The sequence below is a fragment of the Panthera tigris genome, chromosome B3 (assembly GCF_018350195.1).
Source record: "Panthera tigris isolate Pti1 chromosome B3, P.tigris_Pti1_mat1.1, whole genome shotgun sequence".
NCBI classification, from domain to species: domain Eukaryota; kingdom Metazoa; phylum Chordata; class Mammalia; order Carnivora; family Felidae; genus Panthera; species Panthera tigris.
The window spans coordinates 51,473,781-51,498,564 of NC_056665.1; the positions used below are offsets into that span (position 1 = coordinate 51,473,781).

The 24,784-nt window shown below is 41.0% G+C and overlaps 1 protein-coding gene across 1 annotated transcript in view; it reads left to right on the forward strand.

Annotated features, from left to right (window-relative positions):
* The first annotated feature begins 13,532 nt into the window (after positions 1 to 13,532).
* The window catches only part of FAM214A (family with sequence similarity 214 member A), a 115,458-nt gene continuing 104,206 nt past the window's right edge, over positions 13,533 to 24,784 (forward strand). The window contains exon 1 of the mRNA XM_042988820.1: positions 13,533 to 13,588. The gene's annotated coding sequence lies outside the window, so the exon portion shown is untranslated. The remainder of the gene's footprint in view (positions 13,589 to 24,784) is intronic.

The window sequence follows — 24,784 nt, forward strand, 5'->3', positions numbered from 1 at the left end:
GAAACATACACTAAAAAAGAATTATTAATGAGCTAGATGAGTTAAATAAGCATTAAAAATAGTTCTTTTTAAAAATGTTTATTTATTTTTTGAGAGAAAGAGAGAGCTGGCAGGGGAGGGGCAGAGAGAGAGAGAGAGAGAGAGAGAGATACAGAGAATTCAAAACAGGCTTATGCTGTCAGCACAGAGCCCGACTTGGGTCCCAAACCCTTGAACCATGAGAACATGACCTGACCTGAGGTCGCTTAACCAACTGAGCCACCCAGGTGCCCCTAAAAATAATTCTTAATATTTGTTCTTAAAAATAATAATTAGGGGCACCTGTGTGGCTTAGTCGGTTAAGCATCTGACTCTTGATTTCGGCTCAGGTCACGATATCACGGTTTGTGGGTTTGAGCCCCACGTCGAGCTCTGCACTGACAGTGCAAAGCCTGCTTGGGATCTGTCTCCCTGTCTCTCTGGCCCTCCCCCACTCACTCTCTATCTTTATTTCAAAATAAATAAATAAATAAATATTTTTAAAATATATATATAATTTATGTGAGCAATAAGCTGGGCTATGATTCATTATTCTGGAAATCTTAACTTATGGAAAATGGGTATATTTTGACATTGGGTTTTAGTGGCTGTCATGGCTGATAAAAGATAACTCACCAAAACAAAGCAGACCCAGAGGAAGAAGTATGCTTATAAATCACAATAGTTATTATTTCTTCAATACCACACACTCATTTTGTAAGTAATCTTGTTGAGATTCAGCTAGGAAATTTCCATGTTATCTGCTTTCAATCAGTGGTGATAGCATACTAATCAGAAGGGACTGATTTCAAGGTTTGTTCCTTTAAAAAAAAAAAAAAAAGTCCAAATCCCATTGAAATTCTTCATCAGAGCAATATTTAAACAAATTAGAAAGTAATGTTTCTGAAGATTTTTTTTTTATTTTGTCTTTAAGTAATCTCTACACCCAATGTGGGACTTGAACTCACAATCCCAAGATCAAGAGTTGCATACTCTCTTGGCTGAGACAGCCAGGAGTTCCTGTTTCTGAGTTTTTAAGTTGGCTGTGCCAGGAGGAGGCCACTGTAGCCGTATGGGTAGGAGGGTTAAGGTCTTCCAGTCAAGAGGTAGCTATAGAAAGAGGGGTCTGAAAACAAATTTAGCAGGGTTTGATAATGGCATATGGGAGGAGAGGGAACAAAGAGAAGTCTGGATGGAGTTACAAATCCCTGGATTAGTGAGATTTTTTCAGGTTACAAAATGCAAATAATCAAAGTATCTCCACGAATGGGATTATATGATAAGGACACATGGAAACCTAAAGGGGACAAAGAGCCACCTCTGTGACTGCATTGCTGGCCTCATGAAAAGGTCACTCATGACATTTCAGACGTGGCTCTGGTAATCCAGTATCATTTCAGGGCTCCACTGCAGTCCTCCTCAATGGCCAAGTTTGTGACTCAGGTCCTCAGAGCCTGCCATCTCTGGGTTTTTCCCTCCCACTCTGCAGTGGACTGACTTCCCTACTTCTACTGCCTCCTGATGCCTCTTTACTGCTTTTTCCATTTCTCTCTCTAATTCAACACCATATCACTTATTTAGCATCCCATCTCTACCTCACAGAAAAATCTCAGAGGGAGAGAGTCTGACTGATCCAGTCACTGCAGTGTTGGCCAAAGGACTCAGGTGAGGCCAATGGTAGATCACCGGCCTTTAGATTGACTGCCTTCGAGCAGGTGTTCACCTAGGGTGGAGAGTCATGTCTCCATGGCACAAATTAAAGCAATTTATGCAACCTAGGTTCCTGATAAAGCAGCTGTGGACCTACAAACAACCTGAGGCTTCACGTACATGAGCTGGGTAATCAGTCAGCTGCTGATACAGTCTGTGCATTATAGCCCGGGAGACAGGAAGATGGGATATTCTGGATGTGGCTTATTATGAAACTAAGACCAGTGACCTGCATACATGTATTTCACTTAACACCTAACTTAAGCTTTACTTCAGGTATAACATAGGAAATAATAATTTAAAAGTTACCATTATTATTACTACTAGGAACAGAAGTATGAGTTATCATGAGGTTAAGATCACAGACCTTGGGACTAGACTGCCTAGGATCATATCTTCAGTACTGTCACTTACTGGCTGTGTGACCTTGGACAAATTACCTAACCGATCTATGCCAACCGATCTAGTTCTCTCATCTGTACAATGAGTATAACCAAAGCTTATCCCATTGGTAGTTAATGAGAAGTGAATCCGTTAATATATTTAAATGACTTAGAACAGTGTCTGGCATATAATTATCGCTACGTGAATATTTGCTATTTTACTTTCAATCATGAGTTAGATTCCAACTATGTACCCCATCCATGCATTATATCTGCAACTTTGATCTCTTGATTTTTAGGTTTGTCCCCTGATTAAATATTATCTTGCACTGTTTGCTAATTATTTCCTGTTGCTAGTCTTGGCTCTCTAATAAGATTTTATCCTTTAATATGTATAAAATAAGTATTTTTTGACTCAGAATTGTAAAACTAGTCTGTTTTTATTTTATAGCCAACTCTAGGACTTCTCTGGCTGATAAATCACAGGGTCAAAATTCTGGGAAATTATTCCTATCATAATAACTACTTTAAAATTTTTCCCTTGCTCTTATTTTTGTTTCAAGGTATTTGTTATATTGTCATAGTTTTATTGGTTTCCCTCTAGAGAAGGTCAAGTTCCCTGGAACATTTGATGTCATCATTTAGAGATGAAATAGGTGCTATATATTTATTAAAAGTGATACACAAGTTGACTCAGAAACCAGGAGGCATACATTAATATTTTTTGCCTCAGTAATCTTACTGGCATGCTTACATACTTGAATTTGAATGCTGGCTCAAATGAATGAATAAATAGTTGGCATGATTTGCTTCAAGTATTGAAACTGCAATGTTCTACTCTATTTACAGATACACATTTAAACACATTTTCATGGGGTGCCTGGGTGGCTCAGTTGGTTAAGTGGCTGACTTCAGCTCAGGTCATGATCTCATGGTTCGTGAGTTCAAGCCCCGCATCGGGCTCTGTGCTGACAGCTCAGAGCCTGGAGTCTGCTTTGGATTCTGTGTCTCTGTCTCTCTCTGCCCCTCCCCTGCTTATGCTCTGTCTCTCAAAAAAATAAATAAACATTAAAAAAATTAAACACATTTTCATGATGTCATTGTATTTTGTGATTGCACACCCTAATCATGAGACATAAATCACCATGGCAACAAGCCAGTGGTTACATTAACCAGTGGATCCATCACTCCTGGGACATGCAGTCAGCCCATCCTTGAACTGAACTCCAAATTGTCCTGATCCTCTCACTGCAATGATCCTCAGAAGCTTCACCTTCAAGGAATCTGGTCTGGAGCTTGTGCAGATCTCTTGTCTTTCCTTTCCCCTGGGGGCCAATCACTGAGCCAGAGCAGTAACCCATAGACCATCCTTCCTCCGCAAAGCCCTGGGAGAGAAAGAGCATTTATGCCCCTCCAGTTCCCCCTCTCAGATGGCCCAAGTCACCAACACAATCACTGACCCTCTCAGCTCATTCTCTCCACCAGCATTATTACTGTGTCAGTCAGAAAGTCATGTGCTTTTCCTCCTCCCCACTGAAGCTGGCACAGGTCAGATGTCACCCTAGATGGGGGAGAGGGAAGCAAGGAATTTCCAAGCAGATGGGGACAGGACACATGTTTCCAAGTTAATATTGTAGGGGCTATGGAGGTGACACATTAGGCAGAGATATTTCATTCCTTACCATCTTGATATCAACACTGAAATCATTTAGAGCAGTAATGGTAGCCACTATCACTAAGAGTAGTAGAAGACTCTCCCTCAGTGTATGCATACCCCAGGATCTCTAATACCCAAAATAAGGTCAAATGAAATCACAGGGCCATGCTGCCTTCCAGCAAACTCAAATGTCCGTACTCACACAATGTGCAGAAATATGAACATATGACCCTCCACATTACCAATGCAACATTTTCCAAGCCAAAGTTGTGTACTTAATATATTTCTGGGTGCTGAGGAATTACCAAAATGCATAAGAGATTTTCTGAAGAAAAGTATAATCTTATTACAGAGCCACGACGAGCAACAGGAAACAATTTGAAAACTGTGCAAGATAACATTTAATCAGAAATCATAAATTAGAGAGACCAAAATGGCAGATACAATGCATTCTGGGGTATGTGGCCTTGGAGGGCCTTGGACCTTGGTTTCCTTATTGATTTTTGTTTTATTTTGGTTTTAGGTAGGAATAATGTTAATCCTTTACTGTCTGTTGAATGATTCTGTGACGCACACATGTAACAAAGAACATGTCAGCATTTTAAAAAATTCTTAGTATTGGGGCACCTGGGTGGCGCAGTTGGTTGAGCGACTGACTCTTGATCTCAGCTCAGGTCTTACTCTCAGGGTCATGGGTTCAACCCCCATGTTGGGCTCCAGGCTGAGTGTGTAGCTTACTTAAGATTCTCTATCTCCTGCTGCCCCTCTCCCCAGCTTGTTCCCTCTCTAAAAATTAAAAAAAAAATTCTTAGTATTCTAATGTAGGACATGATGATGATGATGATGATAATTGCCATTAGGATTATTTTTTCAATTATTTTTTTTTTTGAGAGAGAGCACACACAGAGGAGGGGCAAAGAGAGGGAGACAGAGGGTCTGAAGCAGGCTCCATACTATCAGCTCAGAGCCCAATGTGGGGCTTAAATCCATGAACCTTGAGGTCATGACCTGAGCTGAAGTCTGACACTTAACTGACTGAACCACCCAGGCACCTCACCATTATGATTATTAATATGATACTTTAAGTTACAATAGGGGTAGGGATCCTGGTATTCAGGGAAACCTTCCCAGAAAAGGAAGTATCTGAAAACCTGAGCCACCTCTAGTTTGAGCAAACCTCTAGTTTGAGCAAAATTCAGAAGGGGCACTAACAGGCTTGGGGTGGTAGCAGGGAAAACAGTGTGCACAGAGGCAAGGAGAGAAGTGTCAGGTTATGAGGCATCAGTCAGGTGCCTGTTTGGCTGAGCATAAGGACTGTTGAGGGTAGGAATAGATCATTTATTTTGGTGGATGAGGAGGCTGACCCAAGGCAGAACTCGCCATCAGGGTAGAGCATGAGTCCTGCAGCTAGCAAGGGATACGTTGGCATTTTCTTTGTTCAAGACTAGTGGGTTTGGGGAAGAAAAAAAAAAAAAAAGAAGACTGGTGGTTTGCTTATAAAAAGCAATATATACTCCTTAGGGCAGGAGTCCAGATAATTAAAATGTTTCATTCCACTACCCTTCCTAAACATTGGTTCTTTCTTCCAATTGAGTGTATTTCTTCCCTGCAGCTTTGGTTGTATCCGGCTGAGGGCTTAGCAGATAATAAGCACGGGACACTACTGGCTGGATTGAGTCCACATGACCTGTATAATTGTCCATCGTCACTGCTACCACTGCTCCCCAATTTCTTTCTGCTACCGATGATCTCATTCTATGCCAACCAATGGTCATTTGTCTTCATCCTTCTTGACCTCTGCTGAATCTGTGCCTGGCCCTTACTCATGCCACGTTTACACAGAAGGCTGTATTGTCCACTTGGTACTGGGAACAATTCCATTCCTGAGTCTGAGGCAAACAGCTTCAGAATTCTGCATGAAATTTAAACCACTGAGATATTTATACCTGTAAACTCAGTTTTTTTGTTGTTGTTGTTTCGAAATATAAATATATCCAAGGTGGCTAAAGAGGGCTGAGACTCACACTTCATTGTTAATGATTTTAATTATTTCATTTTTCTCCTACCATCTACCTTTAAGCCACACTGGAAGGAATGAAGAAATGCTTGCTTTGACAAGTTTAGATGGAAGGAAAAGTCATCTGGATGATGAGGGAATCATGCAGGAGGGCTTTGGTCAAATGAAGAGCAGAACAAGGATACCAGAGATGAACCTAGTTTTCAGACTCTTGCCAAAGCTCAACCTTGTCCATGTACACATATCTAGGCTCCCTTTCCCTCCCCTCACACCCGCTTTGGGCTTTTCTTCCTCTGGCTGACAGCCCTGGAAGAGAGACACCTTCCATGCCTCAGAGCGGCTTCAAATAAAAATAAACATATACATTATTTTCTTCCCTCCAAACAAGTCGGCAGGGAGCTCAGAAGGGAATCCTTGGCTCCTTTTCAGGACTGATCTCAGAGTTTCAGTTGCAAATGCTCAGTTGCAAAGTACATCTGCCTCCCCCATCTCATCCACCCATGAGCCACAGGGAGCGATGTTACTTACCTAGCTCTGCCCTGATTAAAACTTGGGTTCATGTAAAATTATAACTTCCAGGACCCACCTGTTCTGGAATGTTCTTCTGCTAGGATAAGACCGAATCACATGACAGCTGAGGGAACACTTCTCTCCTTCTTCTCATGTTCTATCGTTGACCCCTAAAATAGTAACTTCTGCCCACACTTTGTCCTCTCAGGAAAGTGAGAAAGCAGCTCCCAGTGCTGCCCTTTGGTGAGGAGTGACTGATATGACCAGGCAGAAGGGTAAAGGTCACACTGCTTTCTCACTCTCTCTGGCTGAGAACTGCCTGCACCTTCTCCTCATTGATTGTGTTCCTAAGAAGCAAGTTGATCTTGAGTGGGACTCAGGCCTACTTTTTGGAGGCTGATGTTTCTCTGGGCCTCCTCTCTGAGTGTAATAGGGAATGCGGGTGGAAACTGCCTTTCCTGCAGAGGCAGGTCAAGTATGCTCTGCAGAACAGCTTTCCCTACGTACAGGTAGAGCTGAAGGCCCTACCTAGACCAAGGTACAAGCAGTGTTCTCTAGTGCAGCTTTATCATTAATAAAAAATTGTCATTTTATTCCCACTAGATATGCATGCCTATTTCTCAACTGATTCAGAATCAGAGAGGAGGAAGCATGTGATTGATCAGGTCCCTATGATTTCAGTGGTGTTTTAGGGAGAATTGCTCAGCAAAGGCTTCTACTTCCTTGCTTCTCAGAATCCTCTGAAGAGCAAGAACCCATTCTGATATATCTTCTTAGAGATCTAGCCCCCATCCTCACCTCTACCCCTCATCTTTGCCTTCCCCCAGCCCCATGTGAGACCTGGGGTTTGTCAAATGTATTAAGTGGACTGGAGAACACCTACAGTTGGTGATGAGGACCCAGTCACCTGCAAGTTACTTCCTGTTCTGCTCCCTTTCAGTGTTCCCCAGGCTCTGATTTGGGCCACATTGTGGATTACCAGTGTATTTGCAATGCTCTAAGGGCCCTCAATCCAAGATACACTTAACTCTATGTGGTTTCCCTGCATAGTTATCAATATTAAGAAAGAGTGGACCATTTAAACAATTTACTATTCATGATTCCTTAGGAAAAAACCACTGTGGCAATTCTATAATTTATTATTTATCAATAGGACCTTTCATAAGACTAAATATTTTTATCTTTCAAGCAAAAATTTGATGGATTATCTTTAAAGAAAGATGCACTTTTGTTTCTTATATTACAAGTGTTTCTTATATTGCAAGTTTAGAATAATAACTCTAGAATTCAATTACATTGTCAGAGTTATCTGGCACAAACCATTATTGCAATGTCTCATAAAAAGCAATGAGACAAAAAATAACCATTGTTTTTATGACTGGAGTATTGGCTGGCTGGTGTCATGGCCATCTTCCAATTAGAATAATTATATTCCATCTATATATTTCTACCTATGATTTAGCTGGACTGATCTGTAATAGGAAAAGCCATGTCTCGCACTTCTGAGGTCTTTGGCTTAGAAAAATCTCATGCCATTCCACTCTAGAAGTGTATTTTTAAAATTAATGATAAAACAATTTTAATAACCCTATTTTCCAGCTGACCAAATTTTCTACCATAAAGGCTACAGAATGACGTTTATTTGCATGACTTGAGGTAACATAATATTTAAATAGAGATTGCACATTTTCCTAAACTATGTTGCTGTAAGATATTACTGTTAACATATCTTTTTAAAATTTTTTAAAATGTTTATTCATTTTTTCAACAGAGGGACAGAGACAGAGAGATCTCACAAACCCTGAGATCATGACCTGAGCCTACGTTGGGCACTTAACCGACTGAGCCACCCAGGTGCCCCTACTGTTAACATTTCTAAGCAAACATGTTCTTATATCTGATGCTTACAGCAAATGCTTAAGTACCTGCACTATTCTGAACACATATGAGTGGGTGACAATTCTGTGTGAAAATATTTGAGAAAGAGTGTTGCTCAGTCATGAAAAATCATATATGCTGAAAGAAATCTGAAATTAACTATGTAGTTTCCCTCCTGACCCCATCAATAACCCAGGATTGAAAATTTGGCATTCTGTTGCCTTTCTTTTTTGTGCTCCCCTATCTTGGTAGTTTCTTTTTTCTTTTTTTAAGTTTCTTTTTATTTATTTTGAGAGAGAGATAGCAAGCAGGGGAGGGGCAGAGAGAGAGAGAGAGGGAGACAGAATCCCAAGCATGCTCTGTGCTCAGAGCTACCCAGGTGTCCCTACCCCAGTAGTTTCTTATGTGAACTTCTCAGTTACTGTCTCCTTTTCATTCCTTTGGTCACATTTGTCCCCCTTCACTGAGATTTTCGCAAGGTACAGTGCTGTTAAACCAAGGCAAGAAAGGCCCCTGTGCTGCCTCTCTTCTGACCGTGTTCTTCTCCACAAAGTAAGGATACTGTACAGCTGAGGGACATATGGTATATGGGCCTCTGTTTTTACTTTTGCCTGAGCCCTACTAACATTAGCAAGAGGACTAACTGGCCTCCCTATGCCTAGAATTTTTCAACATTAGAGCCTCCAACTCCTAAAGTGCAATGAGGACACATCAGTGGTATTTTACATTTTTCTTAATGTTTATTTATTTTGTGAGAGAGAGAGCACGAGCCTGGGAGGGGCAGAGAGAGGGAGACACAGAATCTGAAGCAGCTCCAGAATCTGAGCTGTCAGCACAGAGCCTGAGACAGAGCCCGAACCCATGAACCACGAGATCATGACCTGAGCCGAAGTCGGACGCTTAATCAATTGAGCCACCCCGGCGCCCCACTGGTATCTTAGGTTTTAGCTTTAAGAATCTTTGGAAATGTGCTTCGAGGTTTTACCCTCAATTATTCATTTTGTGTCATTCATGGAGGTAAAAAAGAGTGTGGCTAGTATAAATGACTAACTGCATTGGTAAGTCTATCAATATCTCAAACCAATCAAATTACTGAGGAGTCCAGAGTCACTTTCTACATACTAGCTGAGAGCAAGCAAACCAATCTGCCAGCGATATCTGCATAAGCCTCCATGCAGCACCTTACCTCATTTGACCCTTACAACAACCCCTCCCCCCCTACCTCCAGGGCAGCTAGGTACAATATCATTCACTTTTCCGGATGAGACATGCTCAGAGAAGGGAAATCAGTGAGTTGCCTAAAATTAGACAGCTAATAAATGGCAGAGTATCCTAAGGCCTGACTCCAAGTTTTTGCTTCTAGGGGGTATCTGATCCAGACTTAGACTCTAAGACATACAGGTGTGCTTTTTATACTTGCAAAAACTACTCTAAGAAAATGCATTTGGCTGTCAGCTCTGGTTTGGCACTGACAAAGTTTCTTGGGGAAGTCGTCCAACAGGGGCAGGCCTCAGTTTCCTTCTTTAAGATTATTAAAGTAGATGATCTCCAGGCCTTCTTCCAGCTCTGTGGTTCTTTTACAGTCTATACCCCAGATTGCATTCCACGTGTGTGAAAGCAGCCTTCAACCCTGGGCAGCACCCCTGTGTTATATTAATGAGACTTTACCAAATGGCCCCAGGTGACCTCCATCCTCCCAGGTTAATCATATCAAGTAGCACCTGTTTAATCAGAAGTTAAACATGAACACTGGGGACAAAAAGGCAAACCAACAGTAGTTTTAGTTGTTGTTGCTGTTTCCAAACATTTTTAGGGACAAGACAAGGGCAATATTTTCCATAGTATACCTGTTCCAAGGGATATTAATAGGATCTCCTTGAAAAGGGAGGTTTTTGATCACTTGGCTGAACAATATCAAAAAATTTTCCTTTGTAGAGACCTTTTAATACTTAGAGGGATTATTAATTATTAATCTCCAGGAGGAAGATTTCTCACGTCCGAAAACTAATGCTTAGAATATAGCTTTGGAAAACCTTTGGGAAAGCATTTAGGACACACTGATTGTTGCTAGCACCTCAGAACTTATGCCCAAAGCAAAATGTAGCTTTTGGTGATGTCTTTATGTACTAAATGTGATACAAGATGATGAGGCTATTTGTTTGTTCCCCAGGAAACCCAAATGTAAGAATTTACCTGCCTACATGTCAGTTCCTCAAATAAACCCCTAGAAGATAATATACTTAATGCAATGCCTAATCAGATATGTCATGGTAATTGGGGGAATGATGCCAATTGTTTTAAAAGTTCTGCAAGAGGAGGGATGCCTGGGTGGTTCAGTCAGTTAAGTGTCCGACTTCAGCTCAGGTCATGATCTCACGGTTGGTAAGTTTGAGCCTGACATGGGGAGCCTGCTTTGGATTCTGTGTCTCTGTCTCTGACCCTTCCCTACTCGCACTCTGTCTCTCTCTCTCTCTCTCAAAAATAAACAAACATTTTTAAAAAAAGAGAGAGAATACCTGAAAGTATTAAAAAAAAAATTCCACAAGAGAAGCACCTGGTGACTCATTTGGTTGAGCATTCTCTCTCTCTCTCTGCTCCTCCCCTACTCATGCTTTATCAAAATAAATAAACCTTCAAAAAAAAGTTCCACAAGAGGTCTTTGGAAATTGAATTCTGGACTAGATGTGACCAACAGAAGGAAGTGTTCTTATTAACTAATGGTCATATTCTTCATTTTTTTAATTGAAAACAGCTTCACTCATTTACATTTTTTTAATGTGTACTTTTAAGAGAGACAAAGCACAAGCAGGGGAGAGGCAGAGAGGGAGGGAGACACAGACACTCAAGCAGACCCCAGCCTGTGAGCTGTCAGCACAGAGCCTGATGCAGGACTCAAACACATGAGCCGTGAGATCATGACCTGAGCCAAAGTCGGACGCCTAACAGACTGAGCCACCCAGGAGCCCCCTTTACGTTTTTTTTTTTTTTTTTAAGTAGGCTGCATGCCCAGTGTGGGGCTTGAACTCACGACCCTGAGATCAAGAGTCTTGTGCTCTACTGACTGAGCCTGCCAGGCACCCCTCATTTACATTTTTTATCAAACTTAACTCTTAATGACTTTTAGCTATTTTTGAAAGTCACATCTATCACTGTGGCAGATCATGTTTTTTTAAGATGCCTGCACTAATTCCATCTCACATGCTCTTCTTACAATGAGACCTTTAGCCAGATTATAAAGCTGCTGTGCACTCTTGCCTTGCTCTCATGGGACCCTCACTCACAGAATTCAACTACCATGCTGGGAGGAAGTCCAAACAAGCCTGTGCAGAGGGACTGCAGTGACAGACCATATGGAGGTGTGCCTAGTCAATTGCCTGTGTCAACTGCTAGACCTCTGAGTGAGGATGTCTCCATCTGATTCCAACCCTCAGCCTTTGAATCACTCCACCCTTTTTCCCAGCTGTAAGCCCTACTGGCCTATTGCAATCCCTGCCTTATGCCAGATCTCTTTTATTTTTTAACGTTTATTTATTATTGAAAGACAGAGAGAGTCAGAGCGTGAGCAGGGGAGGGGCAGAGGGAGAGGGAGACACAGAATCTGAAGCAGGCTCCAGGTTCTGAGCTGTCAGCACAGAGCCCGATGCGGGGCTCGAACTCACAAACCACGAGATCAGGACCTGAGCTGAAGTCAGAGGCTTAACCAACTGAGCCACCCAGGCACCCCTGCCAGATCTCTTTTATAAGCTCCAAAAGACACCTAGAGCTCTGGGACATCCCCAATATCTGAATTCTTTCAATGTTGAAACATGGATTCAAAGGTCATTCTCAAATTAAACTTACTGATCCTGATAAATGTGCTGGTGCCATAGGGCAGTCTTGATTAGACTTCTCAGCAGAAAATTAGTCTGAGAACCAGAAATGGGTCATTTGCTCTATGGGACCCCACCAAGTTTCCAGGAATATATCCTTTTATCAGTTCATAAATGGCTTGGATTCCTGAGAATTCTGGGCTCTGTGACTGACCATTTATCACCCACTACCACTTCTGAAATGTACATTCATAGCAATCTGTGAAAAAAACAATTTCTTATTTGTTTATTATTTTTTAAGATATATCTTCCATGAATTGATTATTGTTTTAATGATTGTCTTCCCTTCTAGACTGGAAGGCTCCCTGGGGGAGGCTCTGCCTGTCTTATTAGTTGTTCTCTCGGCTGCATTCAACACAGTGCCTGGCACGCATCAAGTACACAATAATACTTATTCAATGAATTAACTGTATCCCATTCATTTAGTCTGTGCACATACATTAAACACCTACTATGTGTCAGGTATTGATCTTGGAGGTAGGGATAATGTTATGAGCAATGTAGGCCCAACTCTTCTCTTATGGCTCTGACAGTGTAGTGAGGGGAGGGGACTGGAGAAATACCCAAGTAAACATGTCAACTCAGTAATTTCAGGTAGTGTTAGTAGCTATGAAGAAAGCAAAACTGTCTGGTGATAGAGGGGAAAGTCAGGGGTATCCCTTAGAAAGACTCTTATCAGTGGGCTAACGAATGACGGGCAGGCAGATGTTTATGGAAAGGAAAGAGCAGTAACAGTGGGATGTGTGTTCTAGTAGCAGATATAATCAGTGCAAAAGTCCTGAGACAGAATTTGTTTGACTTAAAGGATATGTTACATTGAGAACACAGGGTAGCTGGACCTTAGTGGAAGAGGACCACGTGGTAGGGGATAAAGTTGAGATGCTGGCAGAGGCAGAGCAGGGAAGGTCTTGGAAGCCGTGATAGAAAGTGATTCTAGAGGGTGCAGAGGAGTAAGCTGTAATATGGGTTCAAGGAGCCTGTCCCTTGTGGACCCAAAATAACATGTAAATACACACACATGAGGAACAGAAACTTCACTGGTTACAGCTGCAATCTTCCAGCTGCTACAGGTGCTAGTCTCAGACCAGGCCTCTGAACTTGAGAACACCTGACCTCACTGCTGCCTTTCTTTGGGATCAGCTGCCAGCAATATAGCATGCCAGGGACTGGTCAGCAACTCACTAGCTCTAGAAATTTGGAGTTCTGAGTTCTTTGGGGGCAGATATCAACCTGATTTGACATCATTATCATTGTAATAATGAAAACCGGCTCGAGCTACTTTACTGCAGTATCAGGAATCAAGCATTAAAAAAACTATTTGGAGTTGGCGAGGCTGTGACAGTCCAAGGGCCCCCTCCTCCAAAGCCAGGCCCCAGGCCTGTCTCTTTAAGGACTTCCCTCTGGGCTAACCCTCCCACAGACTCCTCCCTCTGCCTATTTATACCTGAAGCAGCAACTCACCACAGCTTCTGTTTCCAGACTCGGACCTTAGTCTTGTCTTCTGTGGTGGAGAACGCTTCTGGATCCTATGGATGGGACTTCATAGGTATGTGTCTGGAGAAAGTGGGGAATGGAAGGGGATGGGGGTATATGAGGGTACATGGTGGGGTGAAGAGGTTGAAAAGATTAAGCGGGACAAAGGACTCAAGTAGCTTTGTAATCAGATGAGGTTAGAGTTAGCTGGAATGTTCAAGGGAGATAAAGCAGAGATTGGGTACAAACTTAGAACAGGTGAACCTAACATGTGTACATATTATGTTAACAAGTCACTGTGGGGGCGCCTGGGTGGCTCAGTTGGTTAAGTCTCCAACTCTTGATTTCAGCTCAGGTCATGAGACTAGGGTCATGGATTCGAGTCCTGTGTAGGGCTCTGCACTAACAGCATGGGGCCTGCTTGGGATTCTCTCCCCTCTGCCACTCCCTTGCACATGCTGTCTCTCAAAAAAAAAAAAAAAAAAATAGTATTTAAAAAATATATAAAAGGTCACTGTGAAAAATAGCCCATAACTTGTCACTTTGTAACCAGTAGCTTGGTCCTTTAAGAGAGGAAACAGAATTTGAGCTTTGGGGCAAAGTTCTGCAAATACATGAAGTATTTTATGTGAACTTTTCAATTCAGTGGTAACCCCTTTACTCATAAGGTTCAATGATTTTGCAATGATCGGTGACCAGCAAGAGCCATGCAGGTTAATAAATAGTGGGAGAGGAGTTCCAAGCCAGTTACCATGCCAAGTGTGAAATTTCAAAATAATCAATCACAGGGAATTTAGACATCATCTAAAGGAGGCAAAGCTGACCCACTTTCCTGGATGTATTTTGTATCATGAAGACCTTCAGGCGGGATGTGCTATCTCCACTGGCCCATTCCTCATCACTCCCTAGCACTCCCCTCTCATCAGCCAGTTTCACGGAATTGTGTTACTTGGGTGGGCCCTGGAGAGGTTGAGGTTGTGAACACTGGTCAACTAAGAAATCTGCGAACAATTGGATAATATTGGGGTGGGTGATGTAAGTGTTCAAGTGAAAAGAGAATTTGTTCAGACAACTGGAATAGAAAAAAATATATAATTTTAATTTGGTGCTATATTTCTTCCCTAAAGCAGTTTAACAGAAACTCTCTCATCAATCCCAACAATTTTGTGGGGTAGATTTTACAAATGTAACTATTCCCATTTTACAGATTGAGAAACGGAGGCAATTTTAACACCAACACCTTGATTCAAAAAAAATCCTCTGAGGGGCTCCTGGGTGGCTCAGTTAGTTAAGCACCCAACCCTTGATTTTTGCCTGAGGTCATGTTCTCATGGTTGGTGGAATCAAGCCCCACATCAGGATCTATGTTGGCAGCACAGAGCCTGCTTGGGTTTCTCTCTCTCCCTTGCTCTGTCTGCCCCTTCCCCTCTCCCTCTCCCAAAACAAACATAAAAAAAAAAAAATCCTCTAAAACCTGGGTTCTATTAGAGATTACAATAAACAAACAACAATCGTGCCTTGCAAGCAGGTGTGCCCTACCATTTAATAACAATGATCCCCTGAAATGCTTTGGTTCACCAGGAGTCTGAGGACTAACCTTCTAGCAAATTTTATAAAAGGTTGTAAGGACTTCTCATTTCCTCTTTCTTCCCTCTCTTTACTTCCAGTAATTTCTTCTTTGGTTTTTCTCAATTCCTCTTTTTTCCAAAACAAGAAAATCGACTCCTTTTTGCTCCTTTTTGTTTGGTTGTTTTGGTGGTGTTTTTTGTTTGTTTTTGTTTTGGGTTTTTTGTTGTTGTTCTTTACAATTAAGGATCATACTGATTGTTAGCTGATGACACTTTAGCATGAATACATTTACATATCTGTGTTACACTGGCCAATTATTTGCATTTGAGGACTATCACAAATGAAAGGCTTTGCTTTGTTTAAAGGATTAAGACTCTGGTGAGGAGTATTTTTTGGTGGGGAGTGATACATAATCAGGCAGCCTTCACTCTCAAGGCTAGATGGAAGGTATACTTGATTCACCTTTTGGAACCTGGAAGAAAAGCCTTTGCCTCCCTTCACTGTTGAGGACGAGGGGGTTGGAACTCTTTCTCCTGTCAGTGAAAGGAGAAAGCTCTAGAAGGAGTAGGCTGTTACGGTTGTAGAGTCACAGTACCCACCTCCCACTCCCCCCACCACCCACCCTGCTGAAAGCAAGATTGACCCCAGTTTCATTCAGAAGGATTAGCTTCTTTGTTCATTTTTCATTTGTCCTATTTACTGTTCTAATTTAATATTCACTGCACCTTTCCCAGGGTAACTCCACTCCTTCCTTGAGGTTTTCTCCACTCCAGAAAACTTCCTTAAATTTCCTGTGATTCCACCCTCTGGTGACAAAGTTTTTGTGGCAGAGAGATAGTGTGATTTGGGGACAAAGATTTTCCTGGCTACCTTAAAACAAAACTGCTCTCGGGCTCACATACAAAAGGCAAACGAAATTAACAATCTCATTTTGGTCTTTAGTGAGCACTTGGTACAAACACTCTGTTATTTAAACTTTTACTTACTGAAACATTGTAAGAATGGTACAGAGAATTTCTGTATACCCTGTACCCAGATTCACTAGTTTTTCAACATTTACCACATCTGCTTTATTATTCTCTCCCTCACACCCCTGCCTTGTTTTATTTTTTCTGGACCATTTGAGAATATGTAGCAAGTATCATGCTCTTTGAGTGCATATTTCCTAAGAACAAGGATGTTCTTTTACATAACCATAATATAACAAATTCCAGAAATTTAATCTTGATAGAATAATTTAATCTACAGTATGATTTCAATTTTGTCAATTGTCCAAATAATATTCTACCCTCCCTATAAAATTGTATCATGTCTTTTAGTCTCGTTTAATCAGGAATAGTTGCTGTTTATCTTTGATGACTTTGACATTTTTGAAGACTTTAGACTGTTTATATTACATGTTCTATTGGTTCATCTGGTGTTTCCTCATACTTACATTCAGATTATGCATCTCTGGGTGGAATTATTACACTGGTGATTTTGTGTTTTCTCCAGATTGTCCTATCTGGAGTCATATGAGATCAGTCTGCATCTAATAGGTGATGACAATTTTAACCACCCAGTCATTGTTTATTTCTTCTCTGTATATTTATTACTTGTACACTTGGAATCAAGCCATCTTTGGAAAGACCATGAGTTCATACAAATACCCTGCTCCTCATCAAACTTTCTCCCCAAATTTAGCATCCATTCTTGTTCACACCAATCTTTTTCATGATGGCTGCAAAATGGTAATTGTCCAATTATACCACCACTGCCTCCACATTTATCAAATGACCTCTGTTATAAGGAAGAGTCTTCTTCCCCTCTAGTCCATTTTATGTATGTTTACAGCTTTAGTGATGAAATTCACATACCATATAATTCACCCTTTCAACATGTACATTCATGTTGAGGGGTTATTTCTCTTTATTACAGGAAAATACACATAGGAAATTTGCCATCTTAACCATTTTTAAGTGTACAGTTCAGTGGTATTAAATACGTTGATACTATGAAACCATCTTTATTTTCATAAGTCTTTCATCTTGTAAAACTCAGACTGTATACCCGTTTAACAATAACACTTTATCCCTGCCCCTGGCAACCACTGTACTCTGTGTCTCTATGGCGTTCACTACTCTACCTCAGTGGGATCACACAGTATTTGTCTTTTTGTGACTGGCTTATTTCATTCTGCACGATGCCCTCAAGGTTCGTCCATGTTGTAGTATATTGCGGGATTCCCTTCCTTTTTAAGGTGGGATAGTATTCCATTGTACGGATACACCATATTTTGTTTATTCGTCTATTGAAGGGCCCTGGGTTGCTTGCACGTGTTAACTGTTGGAAATACTGCTAAGAACATGGGTGTACAAATACCTCTTCAAAACCCTGCTTTCAATTCCTTTGAGTATATGCCCCAAAATGGAATGGCTGGATCATACGGTAATTCTGTTTTTGTTTTTAGAGGCAGTGCTATGCTGTTTGCCACAGCAGTTGTGCTATTTTATATTCCCCGCAACAGTGCACAAAGGTTCCAATTTCTCCACATCCTCACCAACACTTGGTGTTTTCTCTTTTTTTGATAGTAGCATCCTTATGGGTATGAGGCGGTATTTTTTTCTTTTATTTTTTTTAATCAAAAAATTTTTGAGAGAGAGGGAGGGAGACAGTGTGAACAAGGGAAGGACAGAGGAGGAGACACAGAATCTGAAGTAAGTTCCAGGCTCTGAGCTCTCAGCACAGAGCCTGATGCAGGGCTCCAACTCCCAAACCGTGAGATGATGACCTGAGCCAAAGTCAGATGCTTAACCAACTGAGCCACCCAGGCACCTCAGTATGAGGCAGTATCTTAACTGTGGTTTTGGTTCATTTCCCTAATGATTAGTGATGTTGAGTATCTTTTCGTGTGCTTGTTGGCCGTTTGTGTATCTTTGGAGAAATGTCCATTTAGGTCCTTTGCGCATTTTTTAATTGGGTTGCTTGGGTTTTTTCCTGGTGAATTTTAGGAGTTCTCTATGTATTTTGGATATTAATTTCTTATCAGATAGATGATTTGCAAATATTTTCTCCCGTTCTGTGGGTTGTCTTTTTACTCTGAATAGTGTCTTTTGCACAAAGTATCTTAACTTTCATGTATCCCAGCTTGCCTATTTTTTCTTTTTCCTGTGGCCTTTAATGTCCTATCTAAGGAATCATTGTTAAATCCAGTATCATGAAGTTTTGTCTAATTTTTGTGCCTAAGAGTTTTGTTATATTGAGTCTTAGATTTAGGTCCTTGATCTATTTTGTGTTAATTTTTGTATATGGTTTTAGATAAAGATATGTACTGCCCCATTGGATGAAGCAAGGGTAGAAAAAAAAAGCCCTGAATCTAGTAAATAAGTAATAAATAAGTGTACATTGTGCCATTCTCTTTTCTCATGTATAGTTGTTTGTTTCTGTTTTTTTTTTTTTTTTTTTTTTTTAATCCCACCCTACAAACCTCGCCCATTCCAGCCCTGCCAACTCTGGGTCATCACTGGGGACAAGTATGTCAGGGAGGTTCTGTTTACTGGATAGTGAACCCTCTTGAGGGAGATACCTGGGCCATTTTGGTCGCTATCATGTCCTCAGCATCACCCAGCACAGTGTGACAAATGGATGAACCAGTGAAGGAGTACACTCACTGTGTAGACAAGTCATCATCAATTTAGAAGAAAATACTAGGTGGCTCGGTCAGGTAAGCATCCAACTTCGGCTCAGGTCATGATCTCAGTTGGTGAGTTTGAACCCCATGTGGGGCTCTGCTGACAGCTCAGAGCCTGGAGCCTGCTTCAGATTCTGTCTCTCTCAAAAATAAGTAAACATTAAAATTAAAAAAACCTAAATATTGTGTATCAGGTTTCTACTATGGACCAGGCTTGAGCTAACTGCACTATTATTAATAGTTGTGATTATTAGTAGTAACAACACCAAATAAAAAATTAATCCTAACAAGCCATGAGGTTTCTTGTTTTTCTTTAAATCCTCCACCCCTCCAGTTTGCTCCCTCCAACCAACCTTCCCTTCCATCTTTCTTCCATATCCAACTCTTCATCCATTACTCTGCCCTCTCCTGCTCAAGGAAATACAGGACTCAACACAGTGAACCAACTAGATCTAACAGACACGTATAGGACACTCTACCCCAAAACAATGGAAGATACATTCTTCTCCAGTGCACATGGGACATTTTTCAGGACAGGCCATATGTTAGACCACAGCTTAAGTCTCAGTAGATTAAAAAATTTAGAGGGTAGTTTGGGTGGCTCAGTCACTTAGGCACCTGACTTGGGCTCAGGTCATGATTTCCTGGTTCAGGAGATGGAGCCTCGCGTCGGGCTCTGTGCTGACAGCTCAGAGCCTGGAGCCTGCTTTAGATTCTGTGTCTCCTTCTCTCTCACCCTCCCCCACTTGTGCTCTGTCTATCAAAAATAAATGTAAAAAAAAAAACTTAAAAAAAAAATATTTTTTCCATCTCATGCCTGACTGCAGTAGGAATAAAATATTCTTCAGTCCCAAGTGCTACCAGTGTGAAAACCCATGCAAAAAAGAAGAGAGGAAATAGAGGTGTATTAGCTGATCCTTAAGCCATTGGCTTAACTCAGGTTCTCATTGGTTCAAGGCTGGACATGATTGTGCTACAATGGTGCATTTGTGTAGTGTGCTTTTACTTCGAAAATATTTCTTTCATTCTCCCCTTTATTTACCAAAATAGCTTTATTCTTTTCACTGAGTCAACTGGCAGTTTTATTTGGACTATATTAAAACCATTTCCTGGGGCACCTAGGTAGCTCAGTTGGTTAAGCATCTAACTTCAGCTCAGGTCATGTTCTTTTGGTTAGTGAGTTCGAGCCCCTGCCTTGGGCTCTCGGCTGTCAGGGCAGAGTCTGCTTAAGATCCTCTGTCTCCCTCTTTCTCTGCTCCTACCCCAGTCGTTTGTGCATATGCACTTGCATGCTCTGTCTCTCTCTTTCTCAAAAAATAAACATTAAAAAAAAAACACCACTGTCTAAATGGTTATGCCATGGTTTGAGTTTCCGAAGATACTACTACTGCAGATTTGACCAAGTTTATTTATTATACTTAGTAATAAAAGATAAAGTGCATAAAGTGCACTAGTCTTAAGTATATAGTTTCAATTTTTACATATGTATATGTCTGGATAAACAATATTTGAGATAAAATGATAGAATATTTCCTATACCTCATGAGATTCTCTTGTGTGTTTCTCATTCTATTCCCTGAAGAATTAATATTTTGATTTTCATCAACATTTTTCACTTTTGCTCTTTTTTTTTTTAAGTTTATTTTTGAGAGAGAGAGCATGTACAAGAGCATACCCATGAGTGTGGGGGAAGGGCAGAGAGAGGGGAAGAGAACCTCCAGCAGCTATGAATTGTCCATGAGGAGCCCCATGCAGGGCTTGATCTCACAAACCATGAGATCATGAGCTGAGCTGAAATCAAGGCAGACGCTCAACCAACTGAGCCACCCCGGTGCCCCTACTTTTGCTTGTTCTTAAACTTCATATAAATGGGATCATATAATAGAACTCTTTTTGTCAGGCTTTCCTGCAACATAGTATCTGACATTTCTCTGTCTTGTTGATGGAGCCAATTATTTCTTTAATAGATGGGTAGTATTCCATTATATAAATGTGTCACTATTTGTTGATAAACATTTGGGTGGTTTTCTCTTTTGGATATTATGAATACAGCTGCTATGAATATAATGTACCAATGATACAACATTTGCACTCCTGTTAGAGATAAAATAGAATTCCTGTATCATAAAGCAAATGCATATTTAACCCTAGTAGAAACTGACAAATGATTTTTCCAAAGAGATTATGCCATATTTTACATGCCCCCCTCAGCAATATATGAGATCCATATCCTTAAAAACACTTCATATTGTCAGTCTTCTAAATCTTAGCCTTTCTGGGGTGGGAATAGTAGTTTCTCATTGTGTCTTCATTCTCATTTCCCTAATGAGTCATATAAAGCCCTACTGAAATTTGCTTCATATGTTTATTGTCCATGTGGATACCCTCCATTTCCAAGTTCCTGTTCAAATCTTTTGCCCAATTTTTTATTGGATTGGTTGTTTTTATCAGTTTGTAGATTTTTTTTTTTTTTTAACGGTGGTTCTGAATCCTTAGATATATGTATTACCAATATCTTCTGGTCTGTGACTTGCAAGCAAATTTATAGGCAAAAGGAATCTCAGATTCTTAACCTAAAGATTATAAAAAGACTGAGGGGAAAATTTTGAGGTATATTTGATCGTGTTCTTATAAATGAAAGACATGATAAAGAAATTGTGGTTTATATACACAATGGAATACTACGTGGCAATGAGAAAGAATGAAATATGGCCTTTTGTAGCAACGTGGATGGAACTGGAGAGTGTGATGCTAAGTGAAATAAGCCATACAGAGAAAGACAGATACCATATGGTTTCACTCTTATGTGGATCCTGAGAAACTTAACAGAAACCCATGGGGGAGGGGAAGGGGAAAAAAAAAAAAAAGAGGTTAGAGTGGGAGAGAGCCAAAGCATAAGAGACTGTTAAAAACTGAGAACAAACTGAGGGTTGATGGGGGGTGGGAGGGAGGGGAGGGTGGGTGATGGGTATTGAGGAGGGCACCTTTTGGGATGAGCAATGGGTGTTGTATGGAAACCAATTTGACAATAAATTTCATATATTAATAAAAAAAATAAAAATAAAATAAATGAAAGACATGTCATAATCTCAGATCAATTTTCTTTAAAAAAAATTTTTTTTAATGTTTTTATTTATTTTTGCGACAGAGAGAGACCGAGCATGAGCAGGGGAGGGGCAGAGAGAGGGAGACAAAGAATCGGAAGCAGGCTCCAGGCTCTGAGCTGTTGGCACAGAGCCCGATGTGGGGCTCAAACCCACAGACTGTGAGATCATGACCTGAGCCGAAGTCAGACGCTCAACCGACTGAGCCATCCAGGCACCCCGCAGATCAATTTTCTTAAAGAACTATTTAGTTGAAATCAACTAGCCATTTATGAAGCATCTGTTAAAGCCTTCTAGACATTCCAACGTAATAAAGATAGTCTTTTTCCATGAGGTGCTACTGTTGAGCAAGAGAGGCGCAAGCAGGTCAACCAAGATGGCCATAGGATGTGAAAACACCTGTTGATGTTCAGTGGACATGTGAATGAACAGAAAACTAATTTGGCCTGAGAGGAAGCGATGCTGGAGAAGGATGAATTTTGAAGATGGGGTAGGAGTTTTCCAGGGTTGGGTAGGCCTTGCAGGAAAAGGGAACATAAGGAACAAATGCCCAGAGGAATGAAAGGCCCAAGTGCCAGGAGCAGCAGGAGTCAAGGGTGGTCAGAATGTAGAATGAGGGAGAGGACGAATGACTTGAGATAAAGCAGGAAAAGTTAGCCAAGTGAGGACGTGGAAAAATTTGTAGCACTGTTACAATTTGGGACTTTATCCTGTGTGCTGGCAAGCCACCTGAGGATTTCAAAAGTATGGAAGTATTAAGATCAGATCTGAATAGATAGGATTAGAACAGGGGTTGTAACCCCTCTGGCTTTGAACCCCTTTGGAAGTTTGGTAAAACCTATAAATTCCAAGGAATAATAATTTTAAATGTATAAATTAAAATACATAGAGGGGTGCCTGGGTGGCAGTTAAGTGTCTGACTCTTGGTTTTATTACAGTTGAAACCTACATCTCAACATCATCTATAATTATTACTTTGAAATTATGATACTTATTAGATCTACCGCTAGATCTTTTTGAAAATGTGCTAATGGTGGGGTGCCTGGGTGGCTCAGTCAGTTAAGCATGTGACTTTGGCTCAGGTCATTATCTCATAGTTGGTGAGTTCAACCCCTGCATCTGCTGTCACTGCAGAGCCTGCTTTGGACCCTGTGTCTACCTCCCTCTTCCTGTTCTCTCTTTCTCTCTCTCTCAAAATAATTATTGAAAACAACAAAAAAAAGAATCCATGGGGTGCCTGGGTGGCTCAGTTGGTTAAGCGACTGACTCTTGATTTCAGCTCAGGTCATGATCTCAGTTTGTGAGTTTGAGCATCGCATCAGGCTCTGTGCTGACAATGAGAAGCCTGCTTGGGATTCTCTGTCTCCCCCTCTCTCTTCCCCTCCCTGCTTGAGTGTTCTCTCTCTCTCTCTCTCTCTCTCTCAAAAATAAAATTTAAGAAATCCTATAATATTGAAATACAAATATTTCTTAATTATGATATTTGTCCATTAGCACATTTTATTCTTAAAGTAGAAAAAAAATTGTAATGTTTATTTAATTTTGAGAGACCGAGAGACAGAGCATGAGTGGCAGAGGGGCAGAGAGAGGGAGACAAAGAATCCAAAGTAGGCTCCAGGCTCCGAGCTGTCAGTGTAGAGCTCAACTTGGGCTCAAACTCATGAACCATGAGATCATGACCTGAGCCGAATTCGGCTTGACTGAGCCACCCAGGCACCCCACCATTAGCACATTTTCAAAAAGATCTAGCGGTAGATCTAATAACATAATTTCGAAGTAATAATTATAGATGATGTTGAGATGTAGGTTTCAACTACAATGTGATATGAAAATATCTGTAATTACTATTGATGACATCATGGGTTCTAATACTATGGTTGTTTCTTACATTCATAATCAAAGAAAATACTAAATTTCAGTTAGATTTTACTGAAAATGTACTTTTCTCAGTATCATAGACCTAGTGAAGTCTGTGTATATATCCCAGACTAAGGTTCCCTGTGATCAGAAGGATATCCTGGCTGATAGACTAAGGGGTAAGTCAGAGACAGGAAGGCCAGTTAGGAGGCCATCTCAGTGGTCCAGATAAGCCTGAATGGAGGCTGTGGTAAGAGGTGGAGGGCATGGTTGCTATTTGGAAATAGAATCCAGGTATGTGTGTTGGGAGGGTGAGGAAATGATTTGGGAAATGGGAAAGGGGAATGCCTAGGAGGAATTCTTTCAGGTTCCCAGCTTGGGTAAGAGAGATGATGGCATTCCAAGCTATTACTAGCTCTTAGCTGGATTGTAGTAATCACCTACTAACTAGCTTGTAGGATATGGTCTTGCCTCACTAAGGTCTAATTTCCAAGGTCTAATTTCCACAGAGCAGTCAGTGAACTTTTTAAAGATAAGATTACATAATGTCTCTGCTCAAAGGCATGCAATGGTCAAAGTCCCTCCATTAGCCCTTAAGGCTCCATATAATATGGCCCTCCATCTTCTCTCTTCATCTTACTCCCTTCACCCCACCTATTCCCCTGCCTCCCCCATTTACTATGTTCTAGCAAGTTACTCTTCTCAAGTATACAAGGGAATGTTCTTGCTTTGGGCCTTTGCACGGACTCTTCTCTCCGTCTGAAACAGTCTTTCTTTAGATATCCACATGCTAACTGCCTTTAACACCTTCAGGTTACATCTACAAGGTCTATCTCCTCAGGGTGCCTGGGTGGCTCAGTTGGTTAAGCCTCTGATTTCAGCTCAGGTCATTATCTTATGGTTCCTGAGATCAGACCCTTCATGGGGTTCTCTGCTGTCAGCACAGAGCCCATTTCAGATCCTCTGCCTGCCCCCCTGCCCCTCCCTTGCTCACACTTGCTTTCTCTCAAAAATAAACATTAAAAAAAAAAGCCCTTCCTCAAGTCTCACTCTGTTCTATTTATTCCTG